Source organism: Antedon mediterranea, chromosome 2, assembly GCF_964355755.1.
Source record: "Antedon mediterranea chromosome 2, ecAntMedi1.1, whole genome shotgun sequence".
Taxonomy (NCBI): domain Eukaryota; kingdom Metazoa; phylum Echinodermata; class Crinoidea; order Comatulida; family Antedonidae; genus Antedon; species Antedon mediterranea.
Genome location: NC_092671.1, coordinates 4,334,799 through 4,354,956, shown reverse-complemented (window position 1 = coordinate 4,354,956; position 20,158 = coordinate 4,334,799).

The window sequence follows — 20,158 nt, the reverse complement described above, 5'->3', positions numbered from 1 at the left end:
CTTATAGTGGTTTTTCTCTTGTTAAGTCTTTCTTTTTACACAATAAATATTGACATTTATATTTCTGTTAATGAAGTCAGGTAATTGTAAAAGAAAAACTAAAACAAATGTAATACTCTCATCCTAAGTTATGTTTAAGCAAGGCAAATCATATGGTAAGAAAGTATAAGAAGTAAATAAAATTGTTAAAAAATAACACTACTTTATTGTTTCTTTCCCACATAGCGGAAATCAGATAATAAAATTATGGCGATGTTTACAAAAATGTCCATATAAGGAAGCTTAAAGCGTACAAACAATTATATTTATCAATTTTTTCAAAGAAATAAAAAACGAGGTCGGTCCGCAGATAGCAATTTTGGGTCGGATGTTATGAAATGCCTCGAAACTAATATTCATAAATTAAAGTTGCAGAGGGGTCTATCATCTGTTTGTTTGTTTCATTTTCATTTACATGTTGCAATTTGTTCTAGGTTTACCTAATGAGCCAACAATATCATCGGCATGGGTTCGAGGCCGACACGCTCCTATAGTTGGTGGTGGAACAAGTCTTCTTGGATAAGGACTACACAACATTCAACATTTATTATATCAACGGTAAACAATACAGTACAAAATTGGCGGTGAACAGGTGTGGCTTCATTTCACCGCTAACATTATTCTTTGAATTCAATTTACATTCGTCAAGTCTATTTTGAATAGGATACAATGTTGAGTTTAGTAAAAACCTACAGTACAGTACATTTCACGTTCGTGCATAGTAACTCCCACATTTTATCATTGTCAGTAGAATCTGGACCTGTTATATAGCCTAGATGTAGTGTGAGTTTGAACGCGTCCCTCTACTAAAAAGAATTCTGGCAAAGCACCATTATTAGGACTGTTTTGGGAGATTGTGTACAGTATTTTGTTAGCAATTCAGTGGGGAAAACAAAGAAATGTCACTTTCGGTCGACAATACATCCTATGGTGCATCTGAACACGGGAATTTAACATCTAACACGAGTCTATTTGATGTATACATTGATATGTTCCTTCCTAGTGACTTCGAGAGGATTTTGATTAACTGTATTGCTCCTGTTGTTGTTGCATTTGGCATTGTCGGCAACATAATGACATTTATCGTTATAGTGAGTAAATTACACACACCAGCGTACGTGTATCTAGCCAATTTGGCAATAGCTGATACGATCATTTTAATTGTGGCACCAATTAAAATATGGATAAGCGAAGATCTGATACCGGTAAACTATAAAATTGATAAAGCGGAATTTCACAACTTTGAATGCGGACAGTTTGATTATTTCAGTACTTGTGCCGGGCATGTAGGAGTTTTAACGATTTTTTGGCTTTCCATTGAACGTTATATGGCAGTTTGCAGACCTATTGAATATAAAACAAGTGCATTTGGTACTCCTTCAAGATCCGTTAAAATGTGTGCAGTTATATGGATTTTCGGTTTGTCTGTGAACACTTTAGCCTTTGTGTATGCTATACGCGTTTCTATTATTCTTCCATGGCCTGATATGTATAGAGGTATTACAAATCGTGCAACTATATGTGGTATTCATCCAAGATACAATAAACTCTATTTAATTTTGTTGATTTTGAACGTAACTGTGAATATGTTGCTAATTATAAGTATGGTAATTTTATATTCACTTATGCTCTATTCTATAAGAAAATCCCTCAACATAGTATCAAATTCACGTGAGAACGACCCACGTTCTAAATCTGAAAGGAAAATATTCTGGACAGTTTGTGTGACATTCACAGTCTATGTTGCCCTTGTGAAACCACTTTATTTGTTTGGAATATTATACTTTACTAACATTCTTGGATCGCGTGATAGTTTATTTTTAAATATTTGTCGATTTTTAACATTTCTAAATTCTGCTGTAAATCCTTTGATATATAATGTAGTGAATGACGGTTTTAGACGAGAGTTTGTTGACGTTTTCTACAGAAGAATTCGAACGAGATTGATTAGATGATTTTACCAATTTATACTTTACTTTTATTTAATCTATGCCGGAATTAAAATTATTACTTACTTCATTAGCAAACATGATAGATTACCGTATATTTTTAAATCTTTTAAAAACATTAATTAATGAATAATTTCATTTCAACATATTTACGTCTAAACTTGTTTCAGTCTTACTTATGAACGTCTTGCAATACTTTTTGTCATTGCTTTTAAAAATACTGCACCTCTAAAAGTGCATAAGAAATCACAATTATCGTCCTTATAATGTATCTTTGACTTTTATTTCAAGAAGGACCCACTTCATTATTACTTCTATTGTTATTAACATTAGAAACCATTTAAAACAAAATTTCACTTCCATCTGTATTTGATGCGTTTATAGATACGTACCTTCATAGGGAATGGAAGAGGATAACGTTAACATAAATATAAGTGTATTCTATACAAAACGTAAAATCCAGTAAATCTGCTTAATGGACTGTTTAATTGTTTTATTATTGTATAGAAAAATTAATGTTTATAATTAAATTTATTAAAGATGTATTGTCCCTTTTTTTATATGCCATTTTAATGTCACATAATTGTTATTACCTGGATTATTTACCTGAAAACTGTAATTTTTTTTTAAATAGTCAAATTGGCTGGAAGTCAGTGAGTTTCTGATTGAATTGAATTGTTTATTTTGTCATTTTGTAAGTGAAATCATATTTTTTCGGGTTTTTTTCTATGGAAGTGATTAACTTTGTTATAACTACAAAATGGCCTATACAAAATCCATTTTCATGTTTTTAAGGGACAATACATCTTTAAATATTAGGCTTTATTTCCAGTTGCTTTTGGTTAATAATTATTTGTGCAAAAAAATAAATGAAAAATTGTCTTTCTTTATCAAACACCGTGTGAATGCCAACAATGAAGATGGTGACCATGATAATGATGACGAGGATGATGACGTTGATAATGGTGACAATGGTGACGAGGATGGTTAAGTCTGACGATGGTGACAATGATGATGTGGATGATTACGTTTGACAATGGTGACAATGATGATGGTGAAAACGATGATGGTGACAATGGTAATAGTGACAATGATGATGAAGATGGTGACGTTTGACGATGGTGGCAATGATGATGATGAAAATGATAATGGTGACAATGATGAGGGTATGGTGATAAGGATAGTGACGTTTGAAGATGGTGACAATGATGATGTGGCATTTAACATGATGTTAGCATATGTATAGTTGATAACATTTTTATCATAAAACCCCTTTGTCCGGGCTTAGATTAGTATAACCGCCACAAAAACTTGTCGATGCCCTACTCCACGGAAAACCAGAGCCAGTTAATTATTATGACTCTGCGAAACATTAGTGTGGCAGAGAAATTGCGGATTGCTCTCATTCTTATAATATTCTTTGGTATACTTTATGCTTTAAGTAAATTCCGTACAGGTAGCAAATCGTCAAGCATCCGATCCTAGTATTACATCTAAGAAGGAAACATTTTTCACAGATTGTGTGACTTTTATATGACACCGTTTTTATACTCAGATTACCGTACATCATAGGATTATCACGAACTCCGATTATGTAGTTATGTAATAATGACTGTGATCCTAAGATTATATTACATCCTGCACATCATATGATAAGTAAAATATTTTTTTTTTAATTTATTTTTTTTGTAAAAAAATAATGAATAAATTTGTAAAAAATAATGCTTAATTGTTTCTTTCCCGACATAGCGGAAATAAAATAATGGTGATGTAAGCCTATCAGCATACACCACTATCCATATAAGGAAACTTTAAAGCGTACAAACAATTGTATTTATCATTTTTTTCGAAGAAATAAAAAACGAGGATCATGCGATGGTCAGATTGCATCTTTGGGTCTGATGTTATGAAATGCCTCGAAACTGATATTCATACCTAAAATTATGTAGTCTGTTTGTTATGATGTTCATTTAGATAAAGTCGCAATTTTTTCTTAGGTTTACTAGGCCTATATATTAATAACAAATTAGCATTTATGTAAAAGAATAATTTTACATTTTTGTATTTATATATGTTTAACCTTATTTTTAAAAAATGCTTTTAAATATTGTAATATGCTGTATGTGTTATAGAAGTGAGTGTATTTTAGTCATCCGCGAGTCAAATGGCCGATCGGTTACCTAAAGAGCCAACAACATCGGCAATGGTTCGAGGCTGAATCGCTCCTAGTTCTGGTGGTGGAACAAGTCTCCTCGGATAAGGACTATAAACCATAGGTCCAGTGTACACAGTTATAACCTGTGTGCACTTTAAAGAACCCAGTTCATCATTCGAGACGTGTATGAGGTTACCCCGGTTAACTGGTTCACAAAATATCTCCTGTATCAGAGGGATTACCACCTGTCTGATAGGACAGTGATTATAATTTACTGTTGGTAATCTTTTGCCACATGTGCCTAAAGATATTAAATAAAAATATATATTGTTAAACAACAACGATGGCCTGTTTATCAAGTACATATCATTATAATTAAAGTCATTTTTCCTTATTGGTGGTAAATAGGTGTGGCTACATTCCACCGATAACTAATTCTCTGAATTAAATTCTCATTCGTCACGTCTACATTTGAATATGATACGTTAAGTTTAGTAAAACCACCGTATACCAATATATTTTAAAATCACGATTGTGCATAGTAACGCCCACATTTTATTATTGTCATCTGAACTATAAAATAGGTGTACACTGTAAGTTTGAACACGTCCCTCTACTCAATAGAATTCTGACAAACCAGCATTAGGACTGTATGAGAGATTTTGTACAGCATTTGTTATCAGGTCACTGGCGTCTTACTTCAATCATCGTTACCGTTCACGTTTTCTTGTATTGTAATTTTTGTGGGAATTCTTCTAAAACAAAGAAATGTCACTTGCAGTCGACAATGTATCCTATGGTGCATCCGAACACGAGAATTTAACATCTAAAACGAGTCTATTTGATACATACATTGATATGTTCCTTCCTAGTGACTTTGAGAGGATTTTGATTAACTATATTACTCCTGTTGTTGCTGCTTTTGGCATTGTCAACAACATAATGGCATTTATCGTTATGGTGAGTAAATTGCACAAACCAGTTTACGTGTATCTAGCAAATTTAGCATTAGCTGATATTATGATTTTAATTTTGGCACCAATTAAAATATGGATAAGCGAAGATCTAATACCGGTAAACTATACGATTGATAAAGTGGAAATGAATAACTTGGATTGTGGACTGTTTTATTGTTTCCGTACTTGTGCCGGGCACGTAAGAGTTTTACACGATTTTTTTGCTTTCTATTGAACGTTACATAGCAGTTTGTAAACTTTATTGGTTTATAGGAAGTGGATTCGGTATTCTCTCAAGATCTGTTAAAATGTCTGCAGTAATATGGATTTTTTGTTTGGCGGTGAACACTGTTGTATTTGTATATATTGTACGCGTATCAATCATTTTTCCTTGGCCTGATATGTATGATAAAAAGATACAATGGCCAGTACACGTCGTTCTCATTACGTTCTCTATCTGTGTTTTTTTATATGCCATCTAAGATATAATTTCATCTTAAAAACCAGCACATATCATCCTGAAGCAAATATAAACACTGTGCAATGTATCAACGGACGTAAGTTTATGCAGTTTGACGATTATTTACCTCTAATCATTCACAACTTGCTAGGCCTCACTGTGCATTGCTGTACACACCTGCACACAACAATTAATACCGATGTCCACCTTTGTTATGAACAATGGCTGGGCATTCAGCCTGAAATTGCCGGCCTACTCGATTGTAGACGCTGTAGGAACAATGGTACTACTCATCTCAAATACAGTGGTGCCAGAGTTCCATACTTTTCAGCTAGATCTTGTGTCTCAACTTTTCAACCTACGCTTATCAAGTGTGGCGACATCGAAGTCAATCCCGGACCAACGATCGGTCAACATGTTTTGAATTCCACATGCTCTACCACGTCCAGTCATCAAAATCAAAACAATAACAACAACACTCCTGAGCTCTACTATCAGAACATTAGAAGCATAAAAAATAAACTAGATGTATACAACTCTGAATTGCAAGGTCATCTTTTAAATAATTCATTTGACTTCGTTTGTTTCTCTGAAACATGGCTCAATTCATTTGTTTCCGACTCAGAATTATACTGTCCTGGTTTCACCACACATAGGAAAGACAGAAACGATGGTAGAAGGGGAGGCGGAATTATGTTGCTTACCTCCAACAAGTTTAAATCGAGACGATTGGTCCATCTTGAACATAAAGATGTGGAATTACTATGGACTGAAATCAAAATGAGTAAAAGTAAAGTTGTACTTATCGGAGTCGTCTATAGAGCACCAAACAGCAATCGTGAGAGTATTTTAAAAATCGCCCAATTGGTTGAAGATGCAATGTCTACTTACCTCCGGCATCAACTCATCTTGGTAGGAGATCTTAACCTTCCCAACATTAAGTGGACAACTGATGGTACGGGATCAGCATCCACAAATTCAATTGGTGAACTATTCATTAACAGCTTGTTGAACGGTCTTAATTTGATCCAATGTAATGTTACGGCTACATGTAACAATAATATTCTTGATTTAATTTTATGCAATTCTAAGGAACTTATTTCTGACATTGTTGTTGGTCAAGATATTTTTTCTTCTGACCATCGCTCTCTTATATTGTCTTTAAATTTTTATGTTGCCAATATTAGTCATAATAGATTACATAGAAAATCTTATAATTTTAAAGCAATTAATAACAGCGACCTTATTGATCATTTCGACAAAGTTCCTTTTGATATCATTAATACCGAAGACAATGTTGATGATTGTGTTACTGTTTTTTACGATTTAATTGACGCCGCCCTCCGCGATCTTGTCCCCATCAAAACATTCAGACGCCAAATGCCGCCATGGTTTGACCATGAAATTAGAGCTATCTTGAAACGTAAAGAACACCTTTTCAGAATGTGGAAAAAACATAAACTAATACACTTTAAAAATATTTCATTACGGCCAGAAAAACGTTAAAAAGCTTGCCAAAAAGAATTACTCACAATATATCCGTTCCCTCTCTGATAGCATAAAATCTAATCCCAAGCGCTTTTGGACATGGATCAAGACGAAAACAAAAACGTCGTCTTATCCGTCTGTTTTGAACTACGGGGACAAGGTCGCGGAGAGTGCGAAAGATAAAGCTATTTTGTTTAATTCATTTTTTCATTCTGTTTTTCAAAAATCTACTTTAAGTATCACTGACCAACATCATGCTCTCCCTGAATCATCCCTTGATTATTTAATTATACCTGATATTCAGCCGGATTCTGTTTACAAACTGCTTACGTCTATCAAACCACATAAAGCTTCTGGCTGTGATGAGCTGAGTAACCATGTTTTAAAAGTTTGTGCGAAACCTCTCTCTATTCCTATCTGTTCTATTTTTAACAAATCTCTGACTTTTGGTAAATTCCCATCTTTCTGGAAGCAATCTAATGTTGTTCCTATCTACAAATCTGGTTCCAAGAAATCCGTCACCAATTACAGACCGATTTCAATTTTGCCTACCATCTCAAAACTTTTCGAACGAGTCATGTATAATCACATTTGGTCCCATGTTCATCCTACCATCTCTCTCTATCAGCATGGTTTCGTTCCCAACAGGTCATATGAAACAAATCTTGCTTGTCTTCTGACAACTGTGTATGATGCCATCAAGGGCCACAATGTGATGTTATATATACTGACTTCTCAAAAGCTTTTGATTTGGTGCCACACAGTCTTCTTATTTTTAAACTTCAACGACTTGGTTTTAATCCTCATCTTTTGTCCTGGTTCAGCTATTTGGATGGTAGACATCAACGTGTAGTTATCGATGGCGAGGCATCTGAGTGGCTTCCAGTTCATTCCGGTGTTCCTCAGGGGTCAATCCTCGGTCCCCTCCTTTTTAATTTGTATGTGAACGATATTCCATCGCTGTTTCGCTATTCAGATTGTCTTATGTTTGCTGACGATCTTAAAATTATTAAAACTATCAACAGTTATGAAGATGCTGAAATGCTTCAGGGAGACCTTACTAAATTTAGTTCCTGGTCCACTTTGTGGGGCATGATGTTAAACTCTTCCAAGTGCAATATTTTGTCCTGTACTTTAAATAAAAATAAAATTGTTTATGTCTATTCCATCGACGACAAACCTATTAATAAGGTGCATCAACATCGTGATCTCGGTATTATTTTAGATAGTTCCCTTGTCGATCATCTTCTAAATAAATGCAATAAGCTGCTTGGGCTGATGTGGCGCAATGGAAAATATCTCGGTCGTTCTTCCAAAGTTTATCTATATATCACCTTAATCCAACCTAATTTAGACTTTTGTTCTGTTATTTACAATTCGATCTCCAAAACCCAAGCCTCACGTATTGACCGACTCTATTCTAGATTTTTGCGCTACATCAGCCACAACCACAATCAGAATAATCTTTTTAAATGTAACAATCTTTATAATTGTGATGATAACAAAATATATCCCATATCTCCCCCTTCATTACGTAGATGTCACAATGATCTTATTTTTCTTTTTAAATGTCTTCATTCTATTTTTGACTGCAACTTTATCTCCAATTTCGGTATTCGTGTTCCCGCCCGTAATTTAAGAAACAATAGTATCCTTTGTGTTCCCTTTTGTAGAGTCAATGTTCTCAAAAGTGGTTACATCAGTAGATTAAGTTTATATTATAATATTTTAGTCCAGGCCCATCCCCATATTGACATTTTTAATTCCAATCTTTATCTGTTTCGTCGTAATTTAAGTGTTTCTGAGTTGTTGTAATTGTTTTGTATCTGTTAAACCAAGCTGTAAGTGGCGGATTTGTTTCTGCTGTTGTTTCTGGTTTTAAAAATAAAATAAAATAAAAATAAAAAAAATGATATGTATGGTATCTCAAATCGTGCAACTATATGTGATATTAATCACGATAAACGATATATGGTTTTGTGGATTCTGAACTGTGTAAATATTTTGCTAATTATAATTATTGTAATTTTATATTTACTTATGCTCTATTCTGTAAGAAGATCCCGCAATGCGTTTCCAATCCGCCACCGGTGCAACAACTTCCATTCTAAATCCGAAAGGAAAATTGTTTGATTGGCAGTTTATGTTACCCTCGGTAATTTATGGAAATGGTACACAAACAAGGTAAATGTGTTGATAGTGAGAAAAATCAGGGTGTAGCTTATAAATTCCAAATGTATCCTATGATGAATCTGAACACGGGAATTCAAAGAAATAATTTTAAGAAGATGGTGCTTAATCGAGGCTCCCAATGGACAGCGAGCCATATATTTATATAATAATACGACTACTGCTCTGCCAGTGAAATATGTAAAGCACCGTTATCGCTAAGAGAAAAAAAGGTTCGTCTTAAGACATAATTTGCTGCCCTCTAGTGTTTAATATTACGCATGCGCAAAGACAGTTTTTCTGCTAAGACGGTTTGATAAATTAATATTCTCATTCATTCATACACATTTATTCAGTTATATTGACAATAACTGGGGCCCGCACTAGAAGCAATAGCTTGTCTCAAGAGGTCCTCTACAATACAGATATGCTTAAGTTAATTGCTTAAGCACTTCTTAAATATTTCAGTTTAAGCAAAAATATAAGCAAATATTGATAAATGATACCAACTCTGATGCATACTTATAGGACTGAGTTGAGCACGGTATATATATATACAGTATAGCCTACATGAAATTAAGAGACCCAAATATGAATTAGTTTGAAATGGTGACAATTATTTCACTTTAAGTAGTTTCAAATATATAACCTAGTCTATACAAATTTGTCTATATGTCAGGTTATCAATCTCTACCGTTGGTCAATCTGAAATACGACTTGTCCTTTAGTTTTTCTCCGGCCTGCTGATCTGTAGCTTTATTATAAACTTGAACTTTATTATCGCAATTCATTATTTAACAATTGAGGTTGAACATAAAATATCGCATAAAAAAATACAAAACATAGGCCTAGCACTCAACAAGTAATTAAAGATAAAAAAGATACATAAAGAACAAATGCACTATTCGGACTGTGCAGGCAATAATTACTATTATTACGATGGATACTGTATAAAAGAATTATTAACAATTATAAGCTTAAACAATATGTCAGGGGCAATTGTATTTCTAGATTTTGCAAAAGCCTTTGACTCATTAGATAGAGTACTATTATTTAAGACTTTAAGTCATTTCGGTTTTGGTAATTCTTTTATCAAATGGATAAATGTAATTTATAAAGAAACAAATTGTGTTATAGTAAATAACGGATGGCTCTCAGAAAGCTTTAATATGGAGTGCGGCGTGAGGCAAGGCTGTCCATTATCAGCGCTACTATTTATTTTGGTGACAGAATTAATGGCCACAAATATAAGAAAAAATCCTAAATGTAAAGGAATTACATTACCAAACAGCAATAACGAAAATGACAACATTGTAAAGATTGCTCAACTTGCAGACGATACCGTTATTTTTACGCAAGATGAAAGTAGTCTAAAATATTTTTTCGATGAAATTGATCTATTCTGTAGAGTGTCAGGATTAAAACTAAATAAAAATAAGACAAATGGTATGTGGATTGGTTCAAACAAAAATAATATGTCAAAACCATTCAATATTGTATGGTCCAGTGAACCAGTACAATTTATAGGAATACATGTAGGTTATGATAAACAATTATGTGAATACAGAAATTGGGAGAAAAAAATCACCAACTCAGAAAATGTACTAACTTTATGGAAAAGACGTAACCTAAGTTTTTTTGGTAAAATTACTATTATAAAAACACTAGCAATATCAAGGTTTATCTATACTGCTAGTATTATTGAGGTGCCTAAGGAAATAACTACAAAAATAGAAAAACGGTTATATGACTTCCTTTAAGGTAATAAAATAGAAAAAATAAAACGAACAACATTAATTAGAAATGTGGAAGAAGGTGGTTTGAATATGCCAGATCTCACTTCGGTGATAGAATCTCTCAAACTAACCTGGGTTAAGAGACTCTTAAGCCCAGATCCAGGTAAATGGAAATGCTTTCCAAAGTTTTACCTTCAACCTATTGAATACACAGTTAACATAACGCAGTTGAATTTAGAAGAGCATGCTAACCTGGGCAGTATGCCTTTATTTTATAGAAATATGATGAAGTCTGTTGTAAAATTAAACAATATCATACATGTAAAACCAAAAACTACCATGGAAATAAAGAGCCAACAATTATGGGAAAACGGACATATCGTATTGAACAATAAATCTATGTATTTTAAAGTATGGTTATCTTCTGGGTTTAAAACAATCGGAGATATTTACATGAATGATAGAGTACTTTCACCTTGTGAAATATTTCCTAAACTGTATAAACGGCATAACGCCTTAATTGAATATATGCAATTGTTAAAAGCCATACCAAAAGAGTGGAAAGAAATTATTGAAAAAGGTAATATAAAAAAGGAAGACAATAGTATTCCTAGTCTACGACTTTATATGAAAAATAAAGGAACAGTCTTCTATAATCATTTTATTAATAGATGTTCAAAAATACCAAATTCACAAACAAAATGGGAAATAGAACTAGGTAAGGTAGACATTGATTGGAGTAATGTTTGGTACTATAAAGTTTATAGACTAAAACATATACCCAAAGTTGCTCAATTTAATTTTAAACTTCTGCATAGAATACTACCATGTAAAAACGATTGAAAATCTGGAACTTAGCAGGTAATGATTTATGTGATAAATGTATAAACAAGGTTGAAACTGAAAAACACATGTTATATAAATGCAGTGTAATTCAATGGATATGGCTTAAATTTAAAAATGTCATAGTTAAGAGCTTTTCAAACGAAGACCCAATAACTTGGACTACAATGATTACTGGATCAAATAACATAATTGTAAATGAATTGATTTCATTATTTGTATTCTCTATATATAAGTTGCATATATTAACAAAACCTGAAAAAAAAGGAAACAACTATGAAAAAAAGATCTGGAAAAGCATTTAATTGAAAATGAGTATAAGTGCTACTACTTTAAAGCTCAATGTAAATGGGAAGATATAAAGCAAAATCTCCTTAAATTAATGAAATAAAAAAAATGCTATTTTTATCTCTTAAATAAATTGTATATAGGCCTAGTAACTATATTAGTTTTAAGATATGTCATCCGGGTATGAAGCGACTCACATACACACAGAGCCAAAATATTACCTTGGACTTGCACTGTGTATGGACTCTAACCTTACGGTTTTCATTATATATCATTCCATCCTATCCATTCTAAACACCCTTTTTTCAAGATTTTGCATTCTTCGTTTTCATCTCATCCATTTTTTTCTTGGTGAAAATGGAAGATTCTTTATATTCTTCCCCTGAGTTTATAGCCTCTCTACCCAGACAACGGACACGAACAGAATAAAACAACAATAATAACTTTTTCATAAGTACGTTTTTTTTAAATCAATTTTTATCGTCAGTTTACTGCCATCGACATATTTTAATTAATTGTATTTTTAAAAATGTATATGAATGTAAATGTGGTTACTTCTTAACATCAAAATAATCTTAGTCTTATGTATATACTGTTCAAAAGATATGTATTTTTTTAACAATGTACCTTATAAATAAGAGAATTATATAAATGTGCATATATACATATATTATTTATATTTATAGAACTATAATAAAAGTGGGACGAACCCACACAAGACGAAAAAAAAAAAACAATTATAAGAGAAAATGAATGTAATGGAAGATAACAAGAGATATTAGTTAGACACTGATAGTGTACTAATCCTATTTTATTTAGTCTGTATAGTTTATGCATATGAGAATAAATATGGGCCACCCCCACCAAAGAAAACAAGAACAAAGGGTTTGTTATATGATGGAGATACTGTTTCACTACTAAGGCCCTATGTGATAAAAATAATTAGTTTCCAATGGTTTTTTAGTGATATATAGGACGATATAATTAATCAACAATATGATAGACCTACAACTTATAGTGGTTTTTCTCTTGTTAAGTCTTTCTTTTTACACAATAAATATTGACATTTATATTTCTGTTAATGAAGTCAGGTAATTGTAAAAGAAAAACTAAAACAAATGTAATACTCTCATCCTAAGTTATGTTTAAGCAAGGCAAATCATATGGTAAGAAAGTATAAGAAGTAAATAAAATTGTTAAAAAATAACACTACTTTATTGTTTCTTTCCCACATAGCGGAAATCAGATAATAAAATTATGGCGATGTTTACAAAAATGTCCATATAAGGAAGCTTAAAGCGTACAAACAATTATATTTATCAATTTTTTCAAAGAAATAAAAAACGAGGTCGGTCCGCAGATAGCAATTTTGGGTCGGATGTTATGAAATGCCTCGAAACTAATATTCATAAATTAAAGTTGCAGAGGGGTCTATCATCTGTTTGTTTGTTTCATTTTCATTTACATGTTGCAATTTGTTCTAGGTTTACCTAATGAGCCAACAATATCATCGGCATGGGTTCGAGGCCGACACGCTCCTATAGTTGGTGGTGGAACAAGTCTTCTTGGATAAGGACTACACAACATTCAACATTTATTATATCAACGGTAAACAATACAGTACAAAATTGGCGGTGAACAGGTGTGGCTTCATTTCACCGCTAACATTATTCTTTGAATTCAATTTACATTCGTCAAGTCTATTTTGAATAGGATACAATGTTGAGTTTAGTAAAAACCTACAGTACAGTACATTTCACGTTCGTGCATAGTAACTCCCACATTTTATCATTGTCAGTAGAATCTGGACCTGTTATATAGCCTAGATGTAGTGTGAGTTTGAACGCGTCCCTCTACTAAAAAGAATTCTGGCAAAGCACCATTATTAGGACTGTTTTGGGAGATTGTGTACAGTATTTTGTTAGCAATTCAGTGGGGAAAACAAAGAAATGTCACTTTCGGTCGACAATACATCCTATGGTGCATCTGAACACGGGAATTTAACATCTAACACGAGTCTATTTGATGTATACATTGATATGTTCCTTCCTAGTGACTTCGAGAGGATTTTGATTAACTGTATTGCTCCTGTTGTTGTTGCATTTGGCATTGTCGGCAACATAATGACATTTATCGTTATAGTGAGTAAATTACACACACCAGCGTACGTGTATCTAGCCAATTTGGCAATAGCTGATACGATCATTTTAATTGTGGCACCAATTAAAATATGGATAAGCGAAGATCTGATACCGGTAAACTATAAAATTGATAAAGCGGAATTTCACAACTTTGAATGCGGACAGTTTGATTATTTCAGTACTTGTGCCGGGCATGTAGGAGTTTTAACGATTTTTTGGCTTTCCATTGAACGTTATATGGCAGTTTGCAGACCTATTGAATATAAAACAAGTGCATTTGGTACTCCTTCAAGATCCGTTAAAATGTGTGCAGTTATATGGATTTTCGGTTTGTCTGTGAACACTTTAGCCTTTGTGTATGCTATACGCGTTTCTATTATTCTTCCATGGCCTGATATGTATAGAGGTATTACAAATCGTGCAACTATATGTGGTATTCATCCAAGATACAATAAACTCTATTTAATTTTGTTGATTTTGAACGTAACTGTGAATATGTTGCTAATTATAAGTATGGTAATTTTATATTCACTTATGCTCTATTCTATAAGAAAATCCCTCAACATAGTATCAAATTCACGTGAGAACGACCCACGTTCTAAATCTGAAAGGAAAATATTCTGGACAGTTTGTGTGACATTCACAGTCTATGTTGCCCTTGTGAAACCACTTTATTTGTTTGGAATATTATACTTTACTAACATTCTTGGATCGCGTGATAGTTTATTTTTAAATATTTGTCGATTTTTAACATTTCTAAATTCTGCTGTAAATCCTTTGATATATAATGTAGTGAATGACGGTTTTAGACGAGAGTTTGTTGACGTTTTCTACAGAAGAATTCGAACGAGATTGATTAGATGATTTTACCAATTTATACTTTACTTTTATTTAATCTATGCCGGAATTAAAATTATTACTTACTTCATTAGCAAACATGATAGATTACCGTATATTTTTAAATCTTTTAAAAACATTAATTAATGAATAATTTCATTTCAACATATTTACGTCTAAACTTGTTTCAGTCTTACTTATGAACGTCTTGCAATACTTTTTGTCATTGCTTTTAAAAATACTGCACCTCTAAAAGTGCATAAGAAATCACAATTATCGTCCTTATAATGTATCTTTGACTTTTATTTCAAGAAGGACCCACTTCATTATTACTTCTATTGTTATTAACATTAGAAACCATTTAAAACAAAATTTCACTTCCATCTGTATTTGATGCGTTTATAGATACGTACCTTCATAGGGAATGGAAGAGGATAACGTTAACATAAATATAAGTGTATTCTATACAAAACGTAAAATCCAGTAAATCTGCTTAATGGACTGTTTAATTGTTTTATTATTGTATAGAAAAATTAATGTTTATAATTAAATTTATTAAAGATGTATTGTCCCTTTTTTTATATGCCATTTTAATGTCACATAATTGTTATTACCTGGATTATTTACCTGAAAACTGTAATTTTTTTTTAAATAGTCAAATTGGCTGGAAGTCAGTGAGTTTCTGATTGAATTGAATTGTTTATTTTGTCATTTTGTAAGTGAAATCATATTTTTTCGGGTTTTTTTCTATGGAAGTGATTAACTTTGTTATAACTACAAAATGGCCTATACAAAATCCATTTTCATGTTTTTAAGGGACAATACATCTTTAAATATTAGGCTTTATTTCCAGTTGCTTTTGGTTAATAATTATTTGTGCAAAAAAATAAATGAAAAATTGTCTTTCTTTATCAAACACCGTGTGAATGCCAACAATGAAGATGGTGACCATGATAATGATGACGAGGATGATGACGTTGATAATGGTGACAATGGTGACGAGGATGGTTAAGTCTGACGATGGTGACAATGATGATGTGGATGATTACGTTTGACAATGGTGACAATGATGATGGTGAAAACGATGATGGTGACAATGGTAATAGTGACAATGATGATGAAGATGGTGACGTTTGACGATGGTGGCAATGATGATGATGAAAATGATAATGGTGACAATGATGAGGGTATGGTGATAAGGATAGTGACGTTTGAAGATGGTGACAATGATGATGTGGCATTTAACATGATGTTAGCATATGTATAGTTGATAACATTTTTATCATAAAACCCCTTTGTCCGGGCTTAGATTAGTATAACCGCCACAAAAACTTGTCGATGCCCTACTCCACGGAAAACCAGAGCCAGTTAATTATTATGACTCTGCGAAACATTAGTGTGGCAGAGAAATTGCGGATTGCTCTCATTCTTATAATATTCTTTGGTATACTTTATGCTTTAAGTAAATTCCGTACAGGTAGCAAATCGTCAAGCATCCGATCCTAGTATTACATCTAAGAAGGAAACATTTTTCACAGATTGTGTGACTTTTATATGACACCGTTTTTATACTCAGATTACCGTACATCATAGGATTATCACGAACTCCGATTATGTAGTTATGTAATAATGACTGTGATCCTAAGATTATATTACATCCTGCACATCATATGATAAGTAAAATATTTTTTTTTTAATTTATTTTTTTTGTAAAAAAATAATGAATAAATTTGTAAAAAATAATGCTTAATTGTTTCTTTCCCGACATAGCGGAAATAAAATAATGGTGATGTAAGCCTATCAGCATACACCACTATCCATATAAGGAAACTTTAAAGCGTACAAACAATTGTATTTATCATTTTTTTCGAAGAAATAAAAAACGAGGATCATGCGATGGTCAGATTGCATCTTTGGGTCTGATGTTATGAAATGCCTCGAAACTGATATTCATACCTAAAATTATGTAGTCTGTTTGTTATGATGTTCATTTAGATAAAGTCGCAATTTTTTCTTAGGTTTACTAGGCCTATATATTAATAACAAATTAGCATTTATGTAAAAGAATAATTTTACATTTTTGTATTTATATATGTTTAACCTTATTTTTAAAAAATGCTTTTAAATATTGTAATATGCTGTATGTGTTATAGAAGTGAGTGTATTTTAGTCATCCGCGAGTCAAATGGCCGATCGGTTACCTAAAGAGCCAACAACATCGGCAATGGTTCGAGGCTGAATCGCTCCTAGTTCTGGTGGTGGAACAAGTCTCCTCGGATAAGGACTATAAACCATAGGTCCAGTGTACACAGTTATAACCTGTGTGCACTTTAAAGAACCCAGTTCATCATTCGAGACGTGTATGAGGTTACCCCGGTTAACTGGTTCACAAAATATCTCCTGTATCAGAGGGATTACCACCTGTCTGATAGGACAGTGATTATAATTTACTGTTGGTAATCTTTTGCCACATGTGCCTAAAGATATTAAATAAAAATATATATTGTTAAACAACAACGATGGCCTGTTTATCAAGTACATATCATTATAATTAAAGTCATTTTTCCTTATTGGTGGTAAATAGGTGTGGCTACATTCCACCGATAACTAATTCTCTGAATTAAATTCTCATTCGTCACGTCTACATTTGAATATGATACGTTAAGTTTAGTAAAACCACCGTATACCAATATATTTTAAAATCACGATTGTGCATAGTAACGCCCACATTTTATTATTGTCATCTGAACTATAAAATAGGTGTACACTGTAAGTTTGAACACGTCCCTCTACTCAATAGAATTCTGACAAACCAGCATTAGGACTGTATGAGAGATTTTGTACAGCATTTGTTATCAGGTCACTGGCGTCTTACTTCAATCATCGTTACCGTTCACGTTTTCTTGTATTGTAATTTTTGTGGGAATTCTTCTAAAACAAAGAAATGTCACTTGCAGTCGACAATGTATCCTATGGTGCATCCGAACACGAGAATTTAACATCTAAAACGAGTCTATTTGATACATACATTGATATGTTCCTTCCTAGTGACTTTGAGAGGATTTTGATTAACTATATTACTCCTGTTGTTGCTGCTTTTGGCATTGTCAACAACATAATGGCATTTATCGTTATGGTGAGTAAATTGCACAAACCAGTTTACGTGTATCTAGCAAATTTAGCATTAGCTGATATTATGATTTTAATTTTGGCACCAATTAAAATATGGATAAGCGAAGATCTAATACCGGTAAACTATACGATTGATAAAGTGGAAATGAATAACTTGGATTGTGGACTGTTTTATTATTTCCGTACTTGTGCCGGGCACGTAGGAGTTTTAACGATTTTTTTGCTTTCTATTGAACGTTACATAGCAGTTTGTAAACCTTATTGGTTTATAGGAAGTGGATTCGGTATTCTCTCAAGATCTGTTAAAATGTGTGCAGTAATATGGATTTTTTGTTTGACGGTGAACACTGTTGTATTTGTATATATTGTACGCGTTTCCATCATTTTTCCTTGGCCTGATATGTATAGAGGTATCTCAAATCGTGCAACTATATGTGATATTAATCACGATAAACGATATATGGTTTTGTGGATTCTGAACTGTGTAAATATTTTGCTAATTATAATTATTGTAATTTTATATTTACTTATGCTCTATTCTGTAAGAAGATCCCGCAATGTGCTTCCAATCCGCCACCGGTGCAACAATTTCCATTCTAAATCCGAAAGGAAAATTGTTTGGTTGGCAGTTTATGTTACCCTCGGAAAACCATTTTATTTGTTTGAAATATTAAACTTTTTAAACATTCTTGGATCGGGTTATTCTTTATTTTCCAATATTTTTCGATTTCTAATATATTTAAATTCTGCTGTAAATCCTCTAATATATAATATAATGAATATGGCTTTTAGACAAGCATTTGTTGACGTTTTTTGCTGTGAATAAAGATAGAGAATTATTATTTTACATCCTTCACGAATGATAAGGAATTTTTATTATTGAATATTATAATATTTAATAAATAGGGAAAAAATAACAATACTTAGGCTAATTGTTTTTTTCCCGACAGAGCGGAAATAAGATAATGGTGATATAGGCTATCAGCTTACAACACTCTCCATATAAGGAAGCTTTAGGCCTAAAGCTTTAATAAAACCACCGTATACCTATACATTTTAAATTACTTTGTTTATAGTGGCGCCCACATTTTATCATTGTCAGAATTGTTATTATATACTTTTCCAACATGGATCGGGTGATTATTTTTAAGTATTTGTCGATTTCTAACATATTCGATCACTAAATTCTTCATTTGTAAATCCTTTGATATATAATGGATTAAATAACGGTTTTAGAAAAAAAATTAAATTAAGTACAAGAAAGTGTGAAAAACAGGATAACAAGCAAGCAAAGCTTTTTATCTGTGGCACCCTAAATTAAAATATAAATTTACAAATTTATTACAAAAATGTTTTCATTAGTAAATAAATTAATATATATATACATCACAGTCTCAGAATATATACGAAAAAGTAACTAATTAATTTGAGACGATAAAGATACACGATGATGAATATGTTATTTAGTTAGACATATTTTACAAATGTTGTTTTCACAAAGATATATTGTTTCTTTATAACTATTAATGCATTTATTTAGTTATAGATTTTTAAATATTGGTATATTTTTACTCTCTCTTTTACTCTTATATTCCTTATAAGCTTAGGTCCTCTATATGCTTTACTTTGCTGACCTATATTAGTTGATTTTAATTTTATACAATAATTTATTTCGAGTGTTATATGTATGATAATTATCAAGTAAACTGAATAAAGAATTAAAACATTTTGGAAGTTGTCCTTTTTGGTATTAAACATGAAATTTAAAACACTGTTTTTATACAAATCAAGTATATTAAATGTGCCCGTTATCTGAGCTGAGATGATGAAAGTCTACCTTACAGATGATCCTAAGAGCTTTTTTCTGAAGCAAAAGAAGGCGGTCCATATTTTCTTTGTTTCCCGCACCCCATACAATAATACCATTATGTTAACACTGGTAATATATGTGTCTTGTATATGGTA